Source organism: Girardinichthys multiradiatus, chromosome X, assembly GCF_021462225.1.
Source record: "Girardinichthys multiradiatus isolate DD_20200921_A chromosome X, DD_fGirMul_XY1, whole genome shotgun sequence".
Taxonomy (NCBI): domain Eukaryota; kingdom Metazoa; phylum Chordata; class Actinopteri; order Cyprinodontiformes; family Goodeidae; genus Girardinichthys; species Girardinichthys multiradiatus.
The window spans coordinates 5,526,455-5,551,157 of record NC_061817.1 but is presented as its reverse complement, the minus strand read 5'-3'; the positions used below and the strand labels follow the sequence as shown (position 1 = coordinate 5,551,157).

The 24,703-nt window shown below is 39.1% G+C and overlaps 1 pseudogene; it reads left to right on the top strand.

The window, feature by feature from the left end:
• Positions 1-24,703, top strand: part of LOC124862635 — a 64,766-nt pseudogene that overhangs the window by 36,963 nt on the left and 3,100 nt on the right.

The following is a 24,703-nucleotide window of genomic DNA, read 5'->3' as shown; positions in this document are numbered from 1 at the left end:
TTCAAACATCTAGCTCAGGGGTTCTCAAACTTTATGTTCAAATGTGTGAATATGATTATCTGGTCCAGAATCTGGTCCAGAACAACCAAGGATGAACAAATCCTGTTGATTACATTTGCTTACATGTCACATGAAAACAGAAAAATGCAATGAGCTCTCTAACTTAAGAAATTTGACCAAATTCCTACTTTTCATTTTTCGACAAATAAAAAGGCCTTACTTTGCACACATGAATAAACTAAATTAAAAAAACCGAACCTAAAAGTGCAGCAAGGCTCAGTAACATCAGAACAACTGAGGAAACACTTCCAGTCTGCCTTTAATGAGCAACTTAAACCTAGCACCCTATACATTTCAAATTCATTTTGATTATTTCCCATATTTCATAGTTGCACACTTGTTTCATATGAAAGTTATGAAACAATCCTTTAATGTGAAATAAAACCCAAGGTTAGGGCTTTCACATTTTCAGTATTACATCAACTTTGTAAATGTGTTCTAACTTAAACATCCAGCATGATGATCGGGATGCTCTCCAGAAACTCTGTTCTTTGCTCCAACAGTTTTATACAGCTGCTATAATGTTCTGTTCTCAAAACAAAGAAACCAATTTTACCATGTGAAAATGAACTGTCAGCTTATTTTAATATATTTATCATTATATTTAACCAACATTATTATTAGACCATTACTTTGTTTTGGAAGGCCTCTAGAAATTATTGCATGATGTAAAGGCTTAATACTGATGAGGTCTTTTGCCTTTCAGTACGATGACCTCGAGGACTCCATGACGGATGCTCTAATTAATGATAAGCCCCAATTTGTGCGTCTCTTCTGTGAGAATGGTCCTCGACATTCTGAATTATCTGACACATGGGCCCTTGGAGAGCTTGTATTGGCTCACTGTCAGACAGCTTGCTGGCTGACATTCTCCTCCAGAGGCGTCTGAGTGAAAGGTAGAGCCTGGCTGGATCCCTGGCCTCTGTGAAAGGAGCTGCACCAGATTCAACGAAGGCTTCATCAATGGATGTTAGTAAACACAGCTGCTTCATCAATGGATGTTAGTTTGTTTGAGGTGAGTTGGGTACTTTGGACAGCAGGTAGGGGTTTAGTAAAACAACTGAGTAAAAGTAGCAGTCAGATGCTGCAGCTCAAATGCACTCGATTTCCAATCACTGGTTTCATAAAGCTCTCACCTGCCAATACAGATTATTGCCAATCCCGATTTCTCTATAACAAAACAAATTTCGAATTTCTTCTTAAATCAAAATTTAAACTGTTATGTCTCAATAGCCTCTTGAAGTTCTTTCCCACTGTGAATAGCTCCTTTTCCACCAAAAGCCTTGAAATTTAAAGCCCTGGGATTTGTTTTACCTGGGTAAAAGGAATCACGGGGAGTTTTTGTGCCTTCTGTTTCCATTGCTCAGGAAGGCCATCGTACATTTATTTAAATCAACCTAATGACATGTTGGGAAGTTAGGAAAAAAACTAGACTACACCTTCAGTCAAGCAGGTGGCAGTAATAAGGAAAACTAAGGGCCAGGTCTTGGACTCATAGTCAACTGTGGGGTCCCTCAGGGATCAGTCCTTGGCCCAACTCTGTCCAGCCCTTATATACTTCCCCTTGGTCTATTCATCAGTCATCACAGGATTTATTTTCATTGTTACGCAGACGACACACAGCTTTACATTACATTACTTACTCACTTTTTTCTCGTGTAACATTTTGAGATTTTAAAATGTAAAGCACATTATAAATTTTACGAATAATTATTATTATCTCTGTCCACTCTGCAACTTAGCATCCCCGCAGACCCCGCTCTGTGATATTATGTGACCTAAGTTGTTATTCTTTCCAATCACTTCACCTTTGTTATATTATCACCAACAACTGACTTTAATTTCATAAATGGACATATTGCACAAGTGGCATCCTATCATAGTACCATGCTGGAATTCACTTAGGTCCTAGGACCGACCCATTCTTTCACAAACGTTTGTTGAAGCAATCTGCATGTCTAGCTTCTGGATTTTATTCATCTGTGGACAACAAGGCTTACCAACACTTTGGTAATGTTGTGGATTTGCCTATGATTGTTCTCTGACCCATTACAAGTAAGACCACTTGTATATATTTTATTTCCATTATTATGTTTTATATGCTATGGCAGAGGATCCACTGAAATAATAACCCTATGTCCAAAAAATAAATAAGTGAAACAACCCTTAGCACATATTAGTTCAGATAATTCAGTTGCAGTTCTTACGTGAATTAAAAACATGCCTTTAAAAATATGTACACTATATTGTCAAAAGTATTGGGTCACAGCACCAAATCAATGATTTCCACTGTTATAAACACTTTCATGGCTGCAGGCATCTAGATGATTTGTGTGAGGAGAAAACTTGACTGGCCTGAACTTAGATAGATAGATAGATAGATTAGATAGATAGATAGATAGATAGATAGATAGAGTAGATAGGATAGATAGATCTATGAAGAGATAATAGACTAAGATTGATAGATAGATAGATTAGTAGATAGATAGATAGATAGATGATGATAGATAGACTAGATAGATAGATTAGATAGATAGATAGATAGATAGATAGATAGATAGATAGATAGATAGATAGATAGATAGATAGATAGATAGATAGATAGATAGATAGATAGATAGATAGATAGATAGATAGATAGATAGATAGATAGATAGATAGATAGATAGATAGATAGATAGATAGATAGATAGATAGATAGATAGATAGATAGATAGATATTAAAGCAAAGTGTGTGTGTGTGACTGTGCTGCAGGTGTCCCGGCTGCTGCAGGATCTCTTAGGTGATGTCTGTGAGCCTTTCTACTATGAAGCCCTGGGACTTAAACCCACAATGGCCACTAGAACAGCACAGAAGGTGAGTGAATATAAACTATTTCCATCAGCATCTGGTGACCACTGCATGACAAACGCCTTTGTTTGACTCATTGTATGTACCTATTACATCTCAGAAAAAAGAAACAAAATTAATCTGAGATGGTGGTGAAAATTGTCTGAAGAATCTTCTAATATTGGTCTGCTGATCATTCTTGAATGTACTCTTATTATAGCAGCTGGTGCCATAACTGCAGAACAAAATCTCTGGGCTTATTGTTGTGTTAGAACAAGAAGGACTTGTCGGTACACCAGTTTATTAAAGTGGCCTTCTCTGGCAATATTGTACAAAATGAAAAAAAAAGAATTTGGAGTGACATCAACATACTGTAGAAACATATAACTATCATCACTCAAAACCCCAATCATGGGTAAGACTGCCGACCTGACTGCTGTCCAGAAGGCCTCTATTGACACCCTCAAGCAAGAGGGTAAGACACAGAAAGACATTTCTGAACGAATAGGCTGTTCCCAGAGTGCTGTATCAAGGCACCTCAGTGGGAAGTCTGTGGGAAGGAAAAAGTGTGGCAGAAAACGCTGCACAACGAGAAGAGGTGACCGGATCCTGAGGAAGATTGTGGAGAAGGGCCGATTCCAGACCTTGGGGGACCTGCGGAAGCAGTGGACTGAGTCTGGAGTAGAAACATCCAGAGCCACCGTGCACAGGCGTGTGCAGGAAATGGGCTACAGGTGTCGCATACCCCAGGTCAAGCCACTTTTGAACCAGAGACAGCGGCAGAAGCACCTGACCTGGGCTACAGAGAAGCAGCACTGGACTGTTGCTCAGTGGTCCAAAGTACTTTTTTCGGATGAAAGCAAATTCTGCATGTCATTCGGAAATCAAGGTGCCAGAGTCTGGAGGAAGACTGGGGAGAAGGAAATGCCAAAATGCCAGAAATCCAGTGTCAAGTACCCACAGTCAGTGATGGTCTGGGGTGCCGTGTCAGCTGCTGGTGTTGGTCCACTGTGTTTTATCAAGGGCAGGGTCAATGCAGCTAGCTATCAGGAGATTTTGGAGCACTTCATGCTTCCATCTGCTGAACAGCTTTATGGAGATGAAGATTTCATTTTTCAGCACGACCTGGCACCTGCTCACAGTGCCAAAGCCACTGGTAAATGGTTTACTGACCATGGTATCACTGTGCTCAATTGGCCTGCCAACTCTCCTGACCTGAACCCCATAGAGAATCTGTGGGATATTGTGAAGAGAACGTTGAGAGGCTCAAGACCCAACACTCTGGATGAGCTAAAGGCCGCTATCGAAGCATCCTGGGCCTCCATAAGACCTCAGCAGTGCCACAGGCTGATTGCCTCCATGCCACGCCGCATTGAAGCAGTCATTTCTGAAATTGCCCATGGCTTCTGAACCATCCTCAAATGATTGTGATAATTTGCTAACTTCCATCACCTCCTCATTGAGCTTTTCGGTTTTGGTTGTTACCTGCCATGTTGCAGACATTTACTCTTCTTTCAAAATATTGTACTCATACAGCAAAAAAAAAAAAAAAACCTACAGTCTAGGTTAAAAAAAAAGTACAAATTTCTTCAGTTTTAGGGTTTTACAAGATGCAAAAGTGGTTCCAAGCTAAGTACAAATGAGTACAAATATGTTTAACAAAACAAATTTGTTTTGTTAAAAATATTTTGAATCCTATGTTTCTTTTCCCATCTACATTGATTTTATGTTGGTCTCATAAAATTCTAGTAAAATACAGATTACTTTTTGATTATAATGTGAGACAATCTAGAAAAGTTCAAGGTGTGTGAATAGTGTGGCAATGCTCTGTTTTTGCTCACTGGATCTGACATGTTAGCCTGATTATTAGTGAGTTTGATGTAAAATTGCCTGTCATGAGATATATCTATATTAAATTAGCTTGTAACTAAAGCCAACATGTAAAATCAGAGATTACCTGTGTGTAGAACAGTGAGATAAAAAATGTTTGCTGACTCTGTTTGCTTTTACTCTTCTTTTTCAAACCACAGCAACTCAACAAGATTCAGCATAAGCAGCACGGTACATACCGTGAACAGTACTGCAACTCACCCTGGGTGGCTCTCTTCATTTGGGCTGTTTTACAGAACCGCAAAGAAATGTCGATATTGTTCTGGGAAATGGTGAGACCCAAGAAGAAGATGTTACCTTAAAAATATTTAGTCCAATACTCATGTCCAGTACTGATATGTGTGAGAACTTATTAGGTTTAAACTTGACCATTTGAAGGTGACTGTTCTAGCAGAACCTGCAGCATTGCATGTGCTAATGCTGCATTTTTTTCTAAACTGCCTTCAATTTAGTTTTATTTAAGTGAGTATTAATTGACTTGCTGTGTTTCCATCTCAGGCAGGTGAGTCTGTGCTGAGTGCTCTTAGTGCCTGTAAGATACTGAGGGAGCTTTCCAAGCTTGAGAGCGAGGCAGACAGCAAGCAAACCATGAAACAATTGGCACAGAGGTTCGAGAACCTGGCAAATGCTGAGTTTGCACACAGGAAATACTTGTCTTCGAAACTGAGTGATGAAAAGTTTTTACAAAGACTTAAATTAAATGCTTGGAATCTGGAAATAGTCCTAAACATTCATCAGCGGAAGGTCAGAATAATCATCATGAACAGATCTCTGTCATGTTTCAGGTTATGATATTTGCTTTTTGAATTGAATTACAGAAATTAATTGACTTTTGCATGATATTCTAACTCACTGAGATGTACCTGTTTACTAAGTCTATGATCAATCGTTTGGTCAAAGTGTGAATGTTAAACATAGCTAGCACTAGCTTACTTATCAGCTAAAGCTAATGTTAGCTTAAGTCAACCAGGTTATTTGTTTTCTGAGAACTCATTAATGAGAAGTCATTAACACAACCCAGGGCCTTTACCATTATTATAAAGCATCATTATATCACCATTTTATCATGTCTTATTGCATCCTGTGGAAGATCAGTGACATCTGATCAGGTGGTGGTATTCTTCAAAATGGCGGTGTGAAGAACAATAAGGCATTTTCTCGTCTCTTCTATGACCAAATTAAGACAGATTTTGACCCAGTGTTAACCCACCCAGCTTCTGTCCCACAAGTAAAATGTTTTGTTTTTCCTGTATGTTCAGGTGTTTTTGGTGAGTGTTACAAAAGCAGCAAGAGCCGTTCCTTCAAACTCCTTATAAGGAAGTCTCCTTTGTGGGGCGGGGCTACATGCCTGCAGATGGCCACAGCAGCTGACGCCCGTCTGTTCTTCAGCCACCATGGTGTTCAGGTAGAGAAATACACACTGCTGAAAATCTGAGTTGTCACTGTTTGAGTTCCATGGATTTGTTTTTCCATTTGTGGATAATGGTTCTCACTGTGGTTCTCTGGAGTACCAAAGTTTTAGACATGGTTTTGTATTAGCATTTGTTCTATACAGACGTTTATGACCCAGAGCTCCAGGCTGGAGGCCAGGTCAAAAAATAAATTCCTAGTTTGTAAATGCCCATTACTCAACTGTAACGATGTGAGCAATGCAAAGGATGATAATAAAGGAAATTTGCACCCAGTTCTAATCCAATCTGTTCTCTATTTCATTCCATCATTTAATTTTGCATTCAGCAAATTATGTTTGCTTAAGTTATTCAAAGGATCGTACTTTCCACATAATTGTCTTGCGCTTTAGATCTTTTTAATATCATAATGAACCTTGTTAGTGCTCCACCACAGAAACACATTGAGATGCTAAAGCTTCCTCACATTCACTCTTTAGCTCGATGAGGATGATAATTAGACACAGAAAGCTGTTATCTCTTTCAGATCTTTGTCTACATGTGGAAGTCAGAGTAACACCCCTAAATTAGGTGAAACATTTCTGGATGTGAGGTGTGTGATGTTGCCTTCAGTTTTATTTGGTTACATTTCAATAAAGTCCTAGTGTTTTTTTTTTCAACTACAAAAGCTCATCGCCATCCTCTCACACTAAAAGACGCATTGTCTCTTTGTTTTTAAGGTGGAAGTTTCTAAGCAGAATTGTAAAGAGAAAGAATAGATAATAAAAAAGAAATAGCTTTGACTATGTTTTCTTGAATTTCTTTAGATCAGGAAATGTGTCATTTTTTGAGATCTTTTGGCCTACTTCATGTTCTCAACAAGTTATATCTCTGTCATTTATGGATTCTACAGGCATGAGTGTTGCTTTCACAAGAAATCTGTAAGGAGGGAAATATCTTTTCACAGTACTGTAGTCATAGTTCTTAGAGCTAGTTACATTTCTAATTGCAGCAGTGAGCTGAGCTGAGTGACACAAGGTTTCCAAGATTCTTGGACTGATCTTTGCTGCAGAAATATTCTTAGATGGAGATTGAATTTTCTCCTAAGTCTGTCATCAGTCCTTCCTCTTTCTTTTATATGTCTAACATTCTGCTGCTCCCTGCTCTAGTCTCTCCTGTCTCAGATCTGGTGGGGTGACATGGAGAGGAGTACTGAGGTCTGGAAACTGATTCTTGCCTTCCTTATCCCTCCCCTCATCTGCACCAACCTGATCAGCTTCAAGTCAGTCGTCTCTTATTGCTCTGCAAAGCTACGAGTTTAGTATTTGGGTTTGTTCTTGCATTAATATTTGATCCTATACATCCCTGAATCCTCCAGCAACGCACAGGAGTTGAAAAATTTAAGAAATAAAAATCCAGACTCCATGTTCCTCAGTGTCGTTACAGAGGAAAAAATAATTGATACTGTAAAAAAATCAAAAGATTCTCTAATTGACATGTTATTGATATGTTCTTGATAAAATATTTAATTGAGGGGATTTCTGTACGACTACAGTATATCAGTAATCTTTTATTTCAAACTGGTTCATTCCCTAAAAAAGTCTAAATCAGCAAAGTAATCCCATTATACAAAATATGAAAACATCAATTTTCTATCTACAGACCCATATCTCTGCTACTACAATTCACAAAGGTATTGGAAAAAAAACTGTTTAATAGTACACTGGAAACATTCTTAGAAAAACATTAATAATCAGTGAAAGTCAATAAGGTTTCAGACAAAAATCAACTATTAAAGCTGTTGGAAGCTATTAAAAAATAACTATTGCTGTTGATAATAAGAAAATTATTGTTTGTTGACATCAAAAAAGCTTTTGACACATAAATCACGATTTACTGATAAACAACTGGAACTATTGGATGAGAAGGCTTGTGTTAGGCTTGTGTTATACCAGGTTAAAAGTTATTTAAGTAACAGACAACAGTATGTAGAACTGAGAGATGTGTGCTGTGATTGTTTGAACATTGTTTGTGGGGGTTCCTCAGGGATCAGTCCTGGGTTCTAAGTTCTTCATAATGAATGTAAATGACACATGCAATGTGCATCACCTGAGATAATGAAGCTTGTGTTATCTGCCAAAATTTCTGTGTCTGTGTCAGTAATAACTTAGAATAACTGTTAAAAAATGCAATTGCAGAAATGAATAAATTAAAATCATGGTTTGATAGTGATAAATTGTCTTTAAATCTAAACAAAACAAAACTAATGTTCTTTAGAAACTGTAGACAAAACATAAAGCTCAAAATATCCTCATGCATCTGTATTTACCGATAAAGTTCATCTAATGTCATGATCCTAGTGTTTGGGTTCAGGGTTTCTTTATATATATATATATTTATTTTTTATTTTTATTTAGATTCTCTTAGTGTTACAGTTTTAGTTATTCCTGTTTACTTAAGCTCTTAGTTCATTCTTGTATATTTTGGATTCCCTGTTAGATTTCCTTCCTGTGTTCCCCTCTGTCTAATCTTGCTCACTACTCCATTCTCCCTCACCTTTCTCACATCATTGGTCTCATCTGTTCGATGTTTTATTTGTGTGTTCAGGGAACAAGAGGAGGAGGTTATTACTGCGGGGGTCTACGTCGGAGACAATGACAGCATAGAGGGAAATATTGCCCTCTCCATGTCTGACATACCAAAGTAAAATCAAACAATATATAAGTTAGACCATTGTTAAATAGTTTTATTTCTGTTTTTAACTATAGAATCCCTTGCTTGTTTATTATAGCAGTGACGAAGACATGGAAGAATTGAAGACTCTGAAAAAAAAAACCGAAAGGTATGTTTGGAGGTGCATTCTGCAGTTGAAATGTGCTGGAGTTTTCTGATTATTAATGTATAAAATCTATTCTTGCATGTCAATAAGATCCCCAATTTATAAACATAGAAACAGTGAAGTGCTTTTAATTATTGGAAAAGATCACCAAGTTCCCGTTTGTTTGTTGCCGTTGTTTGTTGTTGTTTTACGCCTTTGGCTGGTAGATGGGTCTTAGATACTTCTATCAGTCTCTGATATCAGTCTAAGGAAATTTTGTCCCATTCCTCCCTTTCATTCTGAGATGTTTCTTGCATGTTCTGCCCATTTTCACTAGGTACAAAACTTTCCATATGTTAATTCTCAGCCTGTCCCCAACAGAGTCATATTCATTGGGACATTCTAGTGTTGCAGCCAGGGTCCAGTTCTGCTTCAGTTTTAATGTCTTACAGATGTTTTCATATTTTCCTCAAACACCTTAAACACAGTAGAATCCATGGTGGATTCAATTAGGTTGAACTGGCCAGATCTTGCTGTAACAGAGCATCCCAAACCATGACACTTCCACCTCCATGCTTTGGTATGAGGTTCTTTTCCTGGAATGCTGTTTTTCAGAATCAGCATTATTGACTAAGATTGTGTGCACAAACAAGGAATTTGATTTTGGTTTTACACGCTCACAGCGTAGTCATTCATAATGTCTTATTTCCTTAGAGGGAAAAAATGTGTATGTACAGCCAATTTACTATATAAAGAAAAAACTAAAAGATAGGCAGGTTGTGGTAGTGCACTCTGCTTATCTTGTTTCACAGCAGAGTAGTTGACTACTCAAGCTATGAGGTGTTCATTATGGTCATTTAAGAGACAGCATGTGACAGAAGGTGGCTGGTCTTTGCAAAATCGCTCTATAACACCGACCTTGAGGTAAAGCTTTAAACAGTTTGTGTCCAGTGGGGTGTGCAGAGATGCAGACCAGCCCCGATGATTCTCTCTGGTTTATGTCAATCATGTCCTCTGTTCTGGTGTCCAAAAAACTAAACTTTGTTTATTTATCACAAGTCATATTGTTTTCAACACTCACCAATATCATAAAATATTGCATGTTTTACAAATTTAGCCCCCATTACATATGTCCAAATATGTTAACAATGCATACAGGCTGTTGGAGGTTGTCCCTAATTTTTTCACATCACTGTATTTTATCATACTCATAAATGTAGTCAATTCAGAGAGACTAACCTTGCCGTCATGTTTTTAGGCTGTGGTAGGAAGCCAGAGTACCCAAAGAGAACCCATGCATGCAGAGTGAAAACATATGAACTCCATGCAGAAAGACCCCAGAATGGGATTTAAACCCAGGACCTTCTTGCTGCATGCTGCAAGGCAACAGTGCTACCAACTGCGCTATTTTGTTCTCCCCTGTTATATGAAATGGAGTTTAGCGAAAATTCAACATGGAAGACTCACCACCCCCGCCACGTCCAATCACTCCTCACTGGTTGCTCCAATCAACGGCAGGTCCGCACTCCTTCTCAGCCAATCATCTCCCAGAGCATCACTTTTAAAGACCCTCTGCATGGAAACACCACTCTTCTGCTGTGCTTCGACCCTCCTCCACCCCTTCTCCCAACTCCTTCCATACCAAGGCCTACACCACCACCAGGATTGGATCCCAGGGGGGGAAGACATACCTAATCATAATCCTAAGATGTTTATTCAAACCTACTTCATCCTCAGCGTTTACGTCTCCCTCAGGATCCAAGCGCCAAAGAAATAATCTTTCATTAATAAATTATTTAACCGTCTTCTTGTCGTTTCTCCTTTATGTGAGTCTTCCCAGGTTGAAATATTCTCATATAAATAGTTGACAGGATAAATTATTGATAGTGTAAACCAGAGCTGCTGTAAGTGCTATTTGATGGGCTCACCTCCATCTTGGTCACATTGATGGGGTTCTAGATGTAGTAAAGAGTGTAAGTCAGATCTTTTATTTATGTCGAGGTTCTGTGTTTCTTATTTCTGGCAGTGTTGCCGCAGCACAGTTTGTAGGTGAAATCTTACCCCAGAAGGTGTTGTAAGATTTATGCCCCATGACCTGCTGGACTGGATATGATTCATTGTAATCTATAGTAATGTCAAACATTATTGTTTAAACCAGCAATTACTTAAGGACATCAATTTACTGATGCACATGTCTGTTTTGATGCTTTCAGTTGTCCTAGTTCAATTTTCTCCTAATTGCCAGTAAAATAGCATTATTATTATACTATGTACACAGCCACATTACTTGAAAGGCAGTTAGGTTAACCATTGAGACTGATTTCTGTAGTGGGACCTGGGTGACAAAATTTGTTTTTTGTGTTGAAAGGACAGACCAGTCGACCAACAATAATTAACTTTCCTCTGGCTTAGTGCCATAGGGTACGATGGGGAAAAAATTATCTGAAACCATCCAAACTGAATAATGTAGAATAATAGTGATATTATTCAGTTCTTTTGTTTGGTACGATTCATTTTTATTGGTTTGACTTTAATTCATCCTTTGTTTTCTCTTGTGCTTCTTTTTTACCCAGAATCTGAGAAGATTCAACCCAAGAGACCATTTATTGTGTCAAGGTGGAGACAGTTTTGGTATGCGCCTGTCACCTCATTCCTGGGCAATGTGTTGATGTACTTCCTGTTCCTTTGCCTGTTTGCCTATGTTCTATTGGTGGATTTCAAGCCTCCACCCCCCGACGGACCCTCATCTTTGGAATTTGTGCTTTACTTCTGGGTCTTCACATTAGTGTGTGAAGAGATCCGACAGGTTGGTTGTTTTCACACTAGTATATCTACACTGTTGCACACTGTGTTTTCTTAGTAAATATATTAAACCTGGAAAATTGTGGGAAATAAAGATTTAGACGCAGTATCTTGTCAACGTCATTATACTGTTTGAACCTTTTCACATTTTGCCACATTTCAAACAACAAACGTCAATGCAATGATGAACAAACAGCATCATAAAAACTAAGTAAGCCAGTAGAAAGGTCTGGGAGAATGTTGTACAGATCTTTAAAGCAGGATTCGGTCTTAAAAAATATTCCAAGCTTTCAATATCTCACACAGCTCTGTTCAGTCTGAACATGAAAAGAGGATGGACCAACTGTAGATCTGCCAAGACATGGTCCTCCACCTAAATTGACATGGCAGGCAAGTAGAGCATTATTCTGTTAGGACAAATACCATTAGGGACTTTTGATACTTTCACATATTTACAGGTTTAATTTTTTATTTAAACAAACCAATTACATAAAAGATTTAATCCCTGCCCTGTCTTCTGTTCACAGACCTCTTATGAGGGAAATTTGTTTTTTCTCCAAAGAATGAAGAAATACATCCAGGATAATTGGAACAAGTGCGACCTCACAGCTATTCTTCTGTTTCTGTTGGCTGTAATGTGCAGGTGATTCTTGTTCTTACACAAACTTTACCCAGATAAGACTCATTGCTGATCGTGTTTTAGGTATATTTCCAGAAGGACTTTAAAACAAATGTGTTCATTTTGTGTCTGCATCTGTCTGTGTTCTCGAGTGGAATTGTGGACAAGTTACACAAAATGCAGTGATATGAAGTTTATTTTTTCAGTTTATTTTTAAGAGCTACCTTAAACATTCATTCATTTATTAAATTTGGAGCAAAGGCACAATCACCCTGCTGTATGAATAAGAAGTTGCTGAAAATTATTCTATTATTTTCAATGACAAAATTAACTTGGAGGGGAGATCTTAAACTGGCCTAAGAATCCTATATTAGCACTGTTTGTGGTTGGCAAAAGTAGCATTGCAAACAGAAACAACAGTTTGCATGTGTATTTTTTGTAGAACTTAGATCATTACCTTAAGTCTGAGATTGTTAAAGGAACAACTTTAGAATTGTGGTGCTGTAGGTGGCAGTATATTGGAGTGGGTCTGTTACTTTCATTCTGATATATTCTTTTTAAAACTTTAATTCCTCCTTTTTAGGATAAAAATAGCTTTTTTGAATAATAATTCCCTTTAGATTTTGATGCTGTGCAGCAAGAAAAATGTTTGCCGATACCTTTTTAACTTTGGACGATGTATAACCTCAGCAACAAGGTATTTTGTTTGTTTTTCTTTGTTTTTTTGTTTTGTTTTTTGTTACAACCGGGAGCAGTTGATTAACGTCCTAAGGCTCAAATAATACCTAAACTACAGCTTGAAATCCCAGATGACTTAAAAAGGAGGCGGTGGCATGCAGAGCAGGAGAAAAGAGGAGAGAGAGGAGGAGGAAGCTCGAGCCATCTTTTCCATCAGTTATGACAGGCAATGTAAGATTGTTGGGAAACTAGTTGGATGAACTTCAAACCTATTAAGGACTAACTAGAGAAATCATGAATGCAGTATTATATGTTTCACTGAGACATGGCTTCAGGTTCATATTCCTGACTACAGAGTCTCTCTGCCAGGCTTTCTGATCATACAAGCAGACAGATTTACAGAGAAAAAAAGCAAAGGCAAAGGAGGTTGATTAGCAGTGCTTGTGAACAACAGATGGTGTAATCCAGCACATGTTACTGTGAGGTCTACAGCCTGGATATTAAACTGTTAGTAATATAAGTTGTACCATATTATTTACCGAGAGAGTTTACCATTGTTATTTTGGAATCACTTACATTGCATCATTTGCTCTAACTGACACTGCATGTGATGATGTTATCCAATTGGTTGTTCCTGAGGTACAGACGCAACACCCCAATGAATTTGTGGCAATGTCTGATCATTGCCTCACCATCTATTACACTTCCAACGTTTCAACAGTTTGTCAGCTGCTCTACCAGAGAAAACAAAATGTTGGATTTGTTTTATGCAAATGTCAAGGACTCATACATCCCCACTGCAAGACCGTATCTATGTAAATCACATCACCACCCTGTTTTCCTTTGCTTGGAATATAAACCCATTGTTCAGAGGCAACCTGTAATAAAGAAACCCTGCAGGGATGTTTTGAGGCTAAAGACTGGAGTGCACTGTGCCAGCCACATGGAGAGGACATCAGTGACATGAGTTAAAGATGCCATCATACACCTGCTTCAACTGATTGTCATCTGGACAAAGCAGGCAGCACTGTGAGGATCATGTTCTTTGATTTCTTCAGTACCTTTAAAACAATTCAGCCTGATTTACTCCGTAAGAAACTCCAGAAGACTCAGGTGGAGGCCTGAACAATCACCTTGATCATTAACTACCTGACAAACAGACCACAGCTTGTAAAACTGAAGGGCTGTAGGTCAAACCAGGTGGTCAGCAGCACAGGAGCACCATAGTGGATTGTACTCTCACTATTCCTTTTCGCTTACCTCAGACCTTTAGTACAAGTTAGACTCCTGTCATCTGCAGAAATACTCAATGATTCTGTTATCATGAGGTGCATCCGAGATGAACAAGAAGCTGAGTACGTGGAGATGGTGGACCACTTTGTGGCATGGTGTGGAAACAGTCAGCTTATCTTGATTGTGAACAAAAAAGGAGATGATTGACCTATTCCTGTTTTTCCTGAAATCTACAAACACTATAAGGAACCTGTACCAGGGCAGCTAAGAGAAGCTACAGCAAGAAGCTAAAAATGCAGCTTTTCAGCTAACAATCTAGCTTCAGTTTGGAATGGTTTGAGAAACCTTACTGCCTACACCTCCACCCTGAGTTGAATCCTCAACAGCTTCTACTGCAGGTTTGAAAAGAAGATGTTCACACCTCCCACCAGCTCCTCCACATCGCATTCAAAAACAAAAGCTATCAATGCACCAACCGCCATCCTTTCCTTAGATCCCCCTGTCGGGACTTAAGATCTCTGGGGAAGATGTAAAAAGGCTTTTTCAGCATCAAAACATCAAGAAGGCTGCCGGAATTAATAATGTCTCCCTTTCTTGTCTTGAAAGCCTGTGCTAACCAACTGGCCCGATATGTTCACTCATTTCTTCTTCAGTCACTGGAGCTGTGTGAGGTTCCCACCTGCTTCAAGCACTCCATCATCATCCCAGTCCCCAAGAAACAGACCTGTCGTCCTGACATCTGTGGTCATGAAATCTGCAGGATCCCCTGCAGTTGGCTTACTGGGCAAACAGGTCAGCAGCAGATGAAATGTAGTCCCAAGTCAACTTGGGACTACATTTCATCCTGCTCCACCTAGACCACCCAGGGATGTACACCAGGATCCTGTTTGTAGACTTCAGCTCAGTCTTCAGCACCACCAAGCCAGACATCCTCCACCTGAAGCTCACCCAGCGTAAAAGTACTGGCCTCTACCTTTCAGTGGATCGCCAGCTTGTATGACCAGCAGCAGCAGGAGAAGCTGGGGAGAATCTTCTCCAACACACAAACCATCAACACTGTGTGGTCAGAACCACCTGGAGCAATGTGGAGATGATGGTGGACTTCCAAAAAACACCCTCCACAGTGCACATTGCGCCCCCACTCACTTCAGAGTTAGAGGGCCCAGATAGATACCATGCATATTTGCACACTTCAACCATGTCCTTCTTTTTCATGAAAACACTGTATATTTACATACAGATTTTGTTTTTTATTTCAGTTTCAGAAAAAAACTGTCCCTCTAAATGGAGACAGTTTTGGCTCCGGTTCCAATTGCTATTTAGAGCAACTGGAACTGAAGCCAAATTTGTTGTTCGTGTGCACAAACGTGACAAATAAAGATGATTCTGATATCAATATACATGTAATACAATGTATAGTGCACTGCCTTAAGGAAAATAAGATCAATAACCGATTGCTTTATTTGCAGGATGTTTCCCTGGTCATTTAAACTTGGGCAAGCTGTGATGTTCATAGACTACATGGTCTTCACACTGCGCCTGATCCACATTTTTGCCATCCACAAACAACTTGGACCCAAAATCATCATTCTTGGAAAAATGGTAACGGAACGGCTCACAACTAATAAAAGTATTTTTTTAAAGAGAAATTATATTGAAGTGTGCAGAAAAAGTTTGAAATCTTTGAAACCATATGTTTACATTTATAAGGAATATTCAATTTGTTTCACTTTATTTATATAGCGCCAATTCACAACACATTGTGTCAAGGCACTTTAAAACATAATTTCAATCAAATCACCCAGATTTCTAGTCAGGTGCATTCATTGTAATTTATCCTAATTATCAAATTCAAGGTATTTCTATCTAAGGAAACCCAGCAGATTGCATCGAGTCAGTGAATTGCAGCATTCACTCCTCCTGGATGAGCATGTAGAGACAGTGAGAAGTCGCTTGCATTGACTTTGTAGCGACAGTGGAAAGGAAAACTCCCTTTTAACTGGAAGAAACCTCCAGCAGAACCAGGCTCAGTATAAGTGTAAGGGAAACAGAAATAGCCAAAAACTCACTCAAGGTCGCCATCTGGGGTGTCGAGGTCATCCATTTTGGTCGGATAGACTGACTGGGCTGCGCAGTTCAACATGCGCAGCTCAGTATTTGCCCTAACATTTGACAACATGTTGACAAGCTGACATCATCGGAGCTATAAAAAGCTGAGGAAACCAAGTTTTTGCAGCCATTTCCAGCGTCTCTAACGGGACGACGCAACGAAGGCGCATATCTGGAGAGACAAAAACTTGCAGGCGAACCTTTCCTCCACACAGCCATTCCCAGAAGAGCTTGAAAGCTGGAAATCTGTCTGATACAAGAAGATCAGAAGATTCATAAACTGATCGAAGACCCCCACCGGCATAGTTATCTTTGAAATATGATTCAAAGATCACTAAAATATGCTTCGAGAAGAGACTAAAACAGCAGCTAAGTGCGCAGACAGCATGCAACCAGATTAACTTCTATCTATTTCTGTGGTATTTGAACTGTAACAGGCCGCAAAATGCAGAATAGCATTTAAAATGAATACATTAGGATCCCTTTGATTTAACTGTGGAAATTGAGATTTTCATTCAACATTGTTGGAGTAAAACCACAATTATTTCACATGTTTCATGTTGGAATCATACGTCATTATGGTAAACTGAACATAGTCTGTAAACATATAAATGTATTTAACACATCCCTGTGACAAAAATGAGTACACTGTATATCATGTAAACAAATGCCTTGTGTCTTTCAATGGAAGCAATATAATTGCGTTTTCCACTAAAAGACCTATAAGCACCTGTTGTTCATTCAGACAGCTCCAAATTTGAACCCTGGGTTGCAAAAGTATTTAAGAAAGCTGCACAACACATAAAACTGATCATTTTGAAAGATTTCATGACATTCAGAGTTTTCTGTGTTAGGCCCATTTACCCAGAAAGAAATGACTGATCAAACTACATCTCCTTGATTTCACTGTAGTTCCGGGATTCCACTAATCCTCCTAGCAACGTTTTATTTTGATTCATACGGCGCCATCAGTGGTCATTTAATCTGTTATGAGCGTGATACACTATTTAACATGGCACACACTATTGAACAAGTCCATTCTAGTGCACTTGAAAGCTCCACCTGGCCATCAGGGATTCTTAAACATGGAGCTACATACAACTTACCTCAGCAAAGGACGCTGAAGCACAGAGGGAGACAAGTCGGGTCCGAAACCAATTGAGACGGAGACCACATTGTCCACCTGTGTCTTGCTTGCTAATGTTTATTCCTTGGACAATAAGGTGGATGAGGTATGGGCCAGGGTACGTTTCTAAAAAGACACACGGGACTGTAATATTTTTGCTTTGTGGAGACTTGGACTCATTTCAAGACCCATAGAGATCAGGCTTTTCAGACGATGGCTCCAAGGCTCTGGAATTCCCTTCCACTATCAATGTGCCCCATGTTTTCTACTAAATCTTAAAAAACATCTAAAGATGTACTTATTTAGACAGGCTTTTACTTAATTTGTTGTTTTTATAATAAATTTTTTTTGCGAAGCACTTTGTGATTTTTGTCTGTAAAAGGTGCTATAAAAATTACTTACTTAATAAAAAGGGGCACTAATTCTATTAAATGGAACTCTTAATACTGCAGCATACCAATACATTATGGATAATTTTGTACCCCCAACTTTGCTGGAACAGTTTATGGATGGTCCTTTCTTGTTCCAACTTGAATGTGCAACAGTGAAAAAGGCAAGTACCAGAAAGATATAGATAAACAAGTTTACCTTGGGAGAGTTTCACTGGTCTTTAGAGTGTAGAGTCCTGACCTTATCCTGATAGAAAACATTTGGGATCAATTAGAGCAGTGACTTACTGAAATATTCGTATTTAACAAAGGAAGAGATCGGTGACCGTCACTCAAATCAGCTTTAATATATTTTGGATCTGGGAATCCTTCCCGGGCATGTTGATAGAATTCAAGGCCTAGAATGGCATCTTTATCTTGTCTCCCTAATCTGAAAACCATCTTTGAGACGGCTGCAGCAGAAGGAACAGGGAGAGGAAGTGGAAACTTTCATCAGGTCTGACAATATTAGGTGACATAGCAAGGGAATTATCAGATTTTTTCACCACAATAGTTATGCACAGGGCACCTCCTCATCACCACTTACCCCAAGTTGTTCGTAAGCATCCACACTTTTCTGTACAGGTATGAAAATAAAGTTAGTTTTAGAGAAAACATTTTTTTTAATGGAACATGCATAATCGGGGTCATATTTACATGCATGCAATACCTCCTTCTGAAGTCCCTCACTGAGTCACTTGCCAGGATTCCACCAACTTCCCACACTTATCTTCCTTTGTTCCCCTTAGGTGAAAGATCTTTTTTTCTTCCTTTTCTTCCTGGGTGTTTGGCTTGCGGCCTATGGAGTGGCCCATCAGGCTCTCCTTTTCACATACGACCCCCAACCCAATTGGATTTTCCGCAGAGTGTTCTACAGGCCATATTTGCACATATTTGGACAAATCCCTATTAATGAAATGGATGGTAAGTATTTTTACACATCATAAAATACATATTATATAATATAGGATTTCTTGTCATTCTGTCTTACAATAAAATACCTTTCAAAATTACTACTGACACCTAGAATTGAAATTATGACATTATATAATGTCATTAGTTGTTGTATATCAATATAGTGCAGTTCTGAGGAATGACTAAATAAATTTAAAGATATGAAACCGGTGTTCCATAGATGGATGGTTGTCCAACACGTCTTACTCATACTTTACTAAAGTAAGATTTTGTGAAAATTTTTAAGATGGCCCTACACATTGCAGATTAGTTTGCATCATTGCCTTTGAGGAACAAGTCTTGAGTTTGAACCCCCAGCCTGACTCATGCATGGAGTTTGATGCCTTTACCATGCATACGCAGGTTCTCTTTGGGTAATCATTTGATGGACTAGTGTCCTGTCCAGGGTGGACCCTGCCTCATTCCCATTGACCTCTGGTTTTTGTTTCCAGTGGAAAAGTATAAGGTCATTTTTTTTTTCATTCTGTCAGTTAGTTTTCTGACATCCAAGTTGACAAATGTTCTGATTTGGCTCAGCTGACCTACAATTCTGTATGAGCATGACTTTGTCAATGAAACTTTGTGGCCGATTTCCAATCTACCGTTTCCATAAAACATTGATTGGCTGTAGCCCACTCAGATTTCTCTTTAACAGCTATGTATAAGAAGATATAAAAACAGCACTGAAACTATTTTCCAGCCTTCTGTGTTACACTGTGTCTTTGACATATTAGTCCCCGTAAAACAGGATTTTACTATGATTTAAAAAGAAAAAGAAGAAATGATTACCATGTTGACATGTTAAACTGACTACTGTGTTGCATTAGTGATTACCCAGGTAGCCTTTGGTAATCAGTGTGCATTGCAGTCTGTTGAAAATAATTTAAAATTAGACTATTAACTATAAAAGTAACTTGGACAATTGGATTTTTATATCACTGAGATCTATGAAGGTCGGTTACTGATGGTCCTCTGATGTTCTTCATTCTAGCTGACAAACTGTTACAACCTCTCTGCACTGACAACCGTACAGAAATTGAGGCAGGAGCAGAACCATGTCTGAGTATCTATGCAAACTGGCTTGTTGTCATCCTCCTTGTCATCTATCTGCTGTTTACCAACATAGTGCTGGTTAACCTACTCATTGCCATGTTCAGGTACCCAGATGTTTTACATCAATCATAATCTCATTATTCTGTACTTCTAGGATCAACTTTCTTTCATGCTTTCATGTTCCGCCTGCAGCTACACTTTCTCCAAAGTACAGGAACACAGTGACATCTACTGGAAGTTTCAGCGTTACAACATCATTGTGGAGTACCACTCCAGACCCTGCCTGGCACCACCTTTCATCATCTTCTCCCATCTCCACATTCTTATCAAGAGACACATCCGCAAGATTCCTTCTCTCAAGAGTCAGCACTTTGGTGAGACATTAGCAAGTAAAAAGCAGGGGACGTCTGCAAAAAGGACTAATGTTTAGCTGTATAAGAAGAGGCTTCTCAAAGCTACACTCAGGCCTGCCGACAGGTTGTTTCGCATTGTTTAAAGTGGAGGTGTTGATGACGGAGTTGGCGATGCAGTTAAATAAAACTCTGAGTTCGATTGTGTCTCTCTCCTCCATGGCAGGCAGCTGCTTCCAAATCTCTTTCATCTGCTCTGCTCTGACTTTTACAGTGCTCACTGACCCAACCCCACCCCGTTTGTCCCTCTATTTTAGCAGGCCTGGCTACACCTGTGTTGATTGTGATGTTGCTGCACTGGCATGTACTTGCACCAGAAGGGTCTATACTGAGATTTAGGAGCAAAAAGAGCTGGATAAGTAGAAGACCAGCAGCAATCAACAACATGCTGAAAGGACCAGTTTAGATAAAATCTCCCTGCAGATAGTCTTACACAGTTCCTCACAAAGGTTTTTTTTTTTTTTTTGTTAGAGTCAAACCATAAACTTTATTGTATTTTACTAAAAAAAAAGCAACACATGATTATGAAGTAGAAAAAAAAACAGGCTATATGGTTTTCAACTTTTTTTACAAATGAAAATGTGAAATGTTTTTTGTTTTCAGCTCTCCTGAGTCAGTTCTTTGTTGAACCCCCTTCACTGCAAATTTAAATACTTAAAACAGGAAACAAGGATGCCTGTCTAATATTTAAAGGCAATGTGTTCCAAAGTTTTGGGGCCTTTTATGGGACACCTAAAAGCAGCTGGCCGACTGATCTAAGCATCCACAAAGGAAGATAAGGCTGGAGAAAATCAGAAGGGTACAGAGGAGCGAGACCATTTAGGCATTTATAAGCCAAGGATGTTAAAATTTATTCAGTGCCAAAGTCAATAAAGGTAGAACAAGATAGGTGAGATGTGCTCATGTTTGCATGGACCAGTTTAAAGACAAGTTAGATTATTTTGCATGTGAGCAAAAGTTAAGTCTCATTCGACCAGAGCACATCCTTCCATATGTTTGTTGTGTCTCCTAGATGGCTTGTAAAAAACTGTGAACATTACATGACTTTCCTTCAAGAATGCCGGTCAGCTTTGTGGAGTGCACGACTAATAATTGTCCTGTGGACAGATTCTCACACCTGAGCTGTTGATTTTTGCACCTCCTCCAGAGTTGGCCTTTTGGCTGCTTCTCTGATGAATGCCCTCCTTTCCCAGCCTGTCAGTTTACCATCATCTTTACCATCTTTATTTAGTTTATTTAGATTGGTGGACCCTCATGTCTTGGTAGGTCTGCAGTTGGTCGATCCTCTCTCCATGTTCAGATGATGGATTGAACAGAACTCTGGGAGATGTTTAAAGCTTGTGATATTGTTTTAGAACCTAACTCTGCTTTAAATTCTCCACACCTTTGTCCTTGACCTGTCTTCCGTGTTCCTTGGTCTTCATGATGCTACTTGTTCTCTGGTGTTCTATAACACATCTCTGAGAGCAGAAACAGAACATCTACAGCTAAATTACACACAGCTAGATGCTGTTTAAGGAGCGTGAAGACTTTTTGGAGCTAGTGTAGCAAAGCAGCAGCATTCCACACAGTCCTTATAGGATGTCTCTGAAGATACTTATGACTTATACGCATAGTCCAAATATGCATGTCTCCTTCTGCTCTCACCACCATCCATTTATTGATCTTTTTTATCCTCAGTTTTGGAGGTGACAGGCATTACAGCCAGCCACCTGAATGCATGGGAGGCTGTGCAGAAAGAGGACTTCCTGTCTGCTCAGAATAAGCAGCAGAAAGAGACCGACACAGCACGACTTCAGCGGACTTCTGTTAAGTGAGTTGTTTCTTGTTTTAAAACATGTAAAGGTTAGAGCTGACCATCATTTTATGACCTTTCAGTTTAACAGGATGAATGGTGAAAGATTATAAATACATTTCCTTCAGAATATGACAAAGACGAGATTACCTGTGTGGTTCGTCTATGTTTAAATCAGGTGATTTAATTTCCAGGAGCATGATTTAAAAAACAAAAATAGTAGGTTATTTAATTTTTGTTGTGAAATGTAAAATTATGAATTAAAATCCAAACATTTTCTCATACATACAAGCGATACATTTTACAAATGATTTGATTTTCTTTTCATGTTACTATAATAAAAGATTTTTTAAAATCCCTGAGAAAGAGAAGTAAAAACACCAGATGTCCTCATCATAGCAAGAACTCTAGATTACCTACAGTCTGCCAAAGTTGCTCCATGATTGCTCCATGAAATGCATTTGGTCCAATGTTTAGAATTAATTTCAGACATAGTAAAATAGTGAAACATCTGTGTAGTTTTCTATGGAAAAACTTTACCACTGGAAATGTCAGGAGATTTTGTGTTTATAATCTAAAAGGAACCTCAGTGAGCACAGAGTTAGAAGTGGCAAAGCTAGAACTGAGGTAAACAATTAATGTTCTGCACACAGGTAAGGGAAATATCCATCACCTCACATCATTTTAGAGCTCAATTTGAATTCACCAGTCAGCGTTAACAATAAAAGATTTTTGAAGTAGGGTTCTTTTAAAATTTTCGAAGCATTTCTTATCGTACCTGCAGCAGACAACTCACTTGGCAGTTTAATTTAGTATAACTCCAGATTAGTTGATCTTGTAGGCTGAAGCTACAGGCTATTACAAGATTGACCAAGTCCAAAGTTGACTTCTGCCATCTTAGTGCCCCACCTATAAATGTTCTGTGTGAAACAAGTACTGACCTTTACAAAACATGTTAAACATTCCCAGTCAGTAGAGCTGTGTGTATAACAGAGTAAAAAGATAAATTATCAGCGGTTTAGGTCAGTAGTTCTCAAACTTTTTCTGTTGCGCCCACCTTTAAATAATAAGATTTGCAGATTTGCATCCCAACAAAACTTCAACAAAATAGGTGGAAAATTCAACTTTTATATAAGATGACAAAAACTGTGTGACTATTATAATATAATAGTCATATATATATATATATAGGGCTGCACGGTGGCGCAGTTGGTAGCACTGTTGCCTTGCAGCAAGAAGGTCCTGGGTTCAATTCCCAGCCAGGGGTCTTTCTGCATGGAGTTTGCATGTTCTCCCTGTGCATGCGTGGGTTCTCACTGGGTACTCTGGCTTCCTCCCACCTGTCCAGGGTGTACCCTGCCTCTTGCCCATAGACTGCTGGAGATAGGCACCAGCTCCCCCATGACCCACTATGGAATAAGCATTAGAAAATGACTGACTGACTATATATATATACAGTACAGACCAAAGGTTTGGACACACCTTCTCATTCAAAGAGTTTTCTTTATTTTCATGACTTTGAATATTGTAGCTTCACACTGAAGGCATCAAAACTATGAATTAACACATGTGGAATTTTATACTGAACAAAAAAGTGTGAAACAACTGAAAATATGTCTTATATTCTAGGTTCTTCAAAGTAGACACCTTTTGCTTTGATTACTGCTCCGCACACTCTTGGCATTCTGTTGATGAGCTTCAAGAGGTAGTCACCTGAAATGGTTTTCACTTCACAGGTGTGCCCAGTCAGGTTTAATAAGTGGGATTTCAAGCCTTATAAATGGGGTTGGGACCATCAGTTGTGTTGTGCAGGAGGTGGATACAGTACACAGCTGATAGTCCTACTGAATAGACTGTTAGAATTTATGTCATGGCAAGAAAAAAGCAGCTATGTAAAGAAAAACGAGTGGCATCATTACTTTAAGAAATGAAGGTCAGTCACTCCGAACAATTGGGAAAACTTTGAAAGTGTCCCAAAGTGCAGTCGCAAAAACCATCAAGTGCTACAAAGAAATTGGCTCACATGAGGACCGCAACAGGAAAGGAAGACCAAGAATCACCTCTGCTGCTGACAATAAGTTCATCCGAGTCACCAGCCTCAGAAATCGCAGGTTAACAGCAGCTCAGATTAGAGAACAGGTCAATGTCACACAGAGTTCTAGCAGCAGACACATCTCTAGAACAACTGTTAAGAGGAGACTGTGTGAATCAGGCCTTCATGGTAAAATAGCTGCTAGGAAACCACTGCTGAGGACAGGCAACAAGCAGAAGAGACCTGTTTGGGCTAAAGAACACAAGGAATGGACATTAGACCAGTGGAAATCTGTGCTTTGGTCTGATGAGTCCAAGTTTGAGATCTTTGGTTCCAACCACCGTGTCTTTGTGCGGCGCAGAAGAGGTGAACGGATGGACTCTACATGCCTGGTTCCCACCGTGAAGCATGGAGGAGGAGGTGTGATGGTGTGGGGGTGCTTTGCTGGTGACACTGTTGGGGATTTATTCAAAACTGA